Genomic DNA, 2,176 nt, shown 5'->3' on the forward strand with positions numbered 1-2,176 from the left:
GGGGGTAAGACTGAGAAAAACTGGATGAAATATGTTTACGGCATTGAAGTCTATGGGGGAGAGAATAGTTTAAAAGTATTATATTTTACGGCATTATGTTTATCGTAGGAGTACACAATGAGTGTTGCAGAGTGGATTATATTTGGGGTTGAGGGTGGGATTGGGGGAGGTGCAGGGGGGATTGTATACCAATGAGGGAGTTTTTCTTTTGCTTTTCAAGGAGAGGAGCAAACGGGGGTGAGGGATGAGGTGGGGTGGGCGGGGAGAAGGGTGCAACAATGAATGAATGGAATTCCAAACTCTCTGTAGATGTTCATTGAAATGAAAAATAAATAAATTAAAATATTTTTAAAAAGGGGGGGATGTGCTTATTTCTTCCGAGTATTGGTTTGATAGGGGTTGACAAATCATAAAGTGGCTATCTAAAAGAGGGATATTGAGTGAAGCAGGTGGCCCCGCTCCTGGAGGGACCAACAAAGAATACGGTGGTGCCTGGGGCGGGAGCGATCAGGACGACTGCTGCGGCTAAAGCTGCAGCCGGAGCAGTGGAGGGGCTGCGTGGGGGTAGAAGGGGGTGGCCCTGAGCTGGGGCCTGGCCCCGGCTGGCCTCCCCCGCCGCCTCTCCGGGGGACAGGTCCAACCTGTGGTATACATCATGCTCAGGCCTCTGAGCACCGCCTGGGCCGAACCAGAGAGCCATCTGAACCAGAGAGCCGTCTGTTCATGTCCAGCCCCGGGTGGGATCCAAGCTACCACTTGTTCCCCTGGCCGGCAGCAAGGAGCGCCGCAATCCAACCACTGGGCCAAACCCTATGTTACAACCTCTGCCTCCCCAGCCAGGTCCCCCTGAAGAATGGTTGAAGAAATTGGAGCTGGGACAGGGACAGACCTCAGGCTCTCCCACTAGAAGCCCCCTTCGGGCAGATCATGGGGTTCCCCTGCCTGGCTCACCACCCCCACCTGTGGCTCTTCCTCCCCCATTCAGGACCAACCTAGCTTGGTCCAAGTGAGCAGTGGAGACTTGAGCCCAATGGGGATTGCCTTGGGAGGGCACCGTGGTGCGGGAGAGCTTGGGGCTGCATTGAGCCGGTTGGCCCTCCAGCCTGAGCCACCCACTTTGAGACGCAGCACCTCTCTCCACCGCCTTGGGGGCTTTCCTGGACCACCTACCCTGCTTAGCATAGGGTCAGAGCCCCCTGCCTCTCATGGCTCCTTCCACGTGATATCTTCCCGGTCCCCTGAGCCATTCTACACTGAAGAGAAGTTGGCTCATCACACGCTGCTGCTTGGCTCTGGTCATGTTGGCCTCAGAAATCTGGGGAACACGTGTTTCCTAAAGATCATGCTACAGTGTCTGAGCAGCACAGGGCCTCTTCGGGACTTCTGTCTGTGAAGGGACTTTCGACAAGAGGTGCCTGGAGGGGGTCGAGCCCAAGAGCTTACTGAAGCCTTTGCAGATGTTATTGGTGCCCTCTGGCACCCTGACTCCTGTGAAGCTGTGAGTCCTACCTGATTTAGAGCTGTCTTCCAGAAATACGTTCCCTCTTTCTCTGGATACAGCCAGCAGGATGCTCAAGAATTCCTGAAGCTCCTAATGGAGTGGCTGCATCTGGAAATCAACCGAGGAGGCCGCCGGGCTCCCCCAATCCTGGCCAACAATCCAGCTCCCTCGCCTCCCCGTCCAGGAGGGCCTCTTCTGGATGAACCAGAGTTGAGTGATGATGACCGAGCCAACCTAATGTGGAAGCGTTACCTGGAGCGAGAGGACAGCAAAATTGTGGATCTATTTCTGGGCCAGTTGAAAAGTTGCCTCAAGTGCCAGTCCTGTGGGTATCGCTCCGCGACCTTCAAGGGTTTTTCTGACCTGTCCCTGACCATCCCCAAGAATGGCTTTGCTGGGGGCAAGGTGTCTCTTCGGGATTGTTTCAACCTTTTCACCAAGGAGGAAGAATTAGAATTGGAAAATGCCCCAGTGTGTGACCGACGTCGGCAGAAAACACGAAGTACCAAGAAATTGACAGTACAACGATTCCCCCGAATCCTCGTGCTCCATTTGAATAGATTTTCTGCCTCCCATGGCTCCATCAAGAAAAGTTCAGTAGGTGTAGATTTCCCACTCCAACGACTAAGTCTAGGGGATTTTGCTAGTGACAAAGCAGGAAGCCCCATATACCAG

The 2,176-nt window shown here is 53.8% G+C and overlaps 1 pseudogene; it reads left to right on the forward strand.

The window, feature by feature from the left end:
* Positions 1–568: 568 nt before the first annotated feature.
* Positions 569–2,170, forward strand: LOC102869188 (annotated as a pseudogene).
* The last annotated feature ends 6 nt before the right edge of the window (positions 2,171–2,176 follow it).

This window comes from Elephantulus edwardii, unplaced genomic scaffold (genome assembly GCF_000299155.1).
Source record: "Elephantulus edwardii isolate Elephantulus edwardi_28Jun2011 unplaced genomic scaffold, EleEdw1.0 scaffold00809, whole genome shotgun sequence".
NCBI lineage: Eukaryota > Metazoa > Chordata > Mammalia > Macroscelidea > Macroscelididae > Elephantulus > Elephantulus edwardii.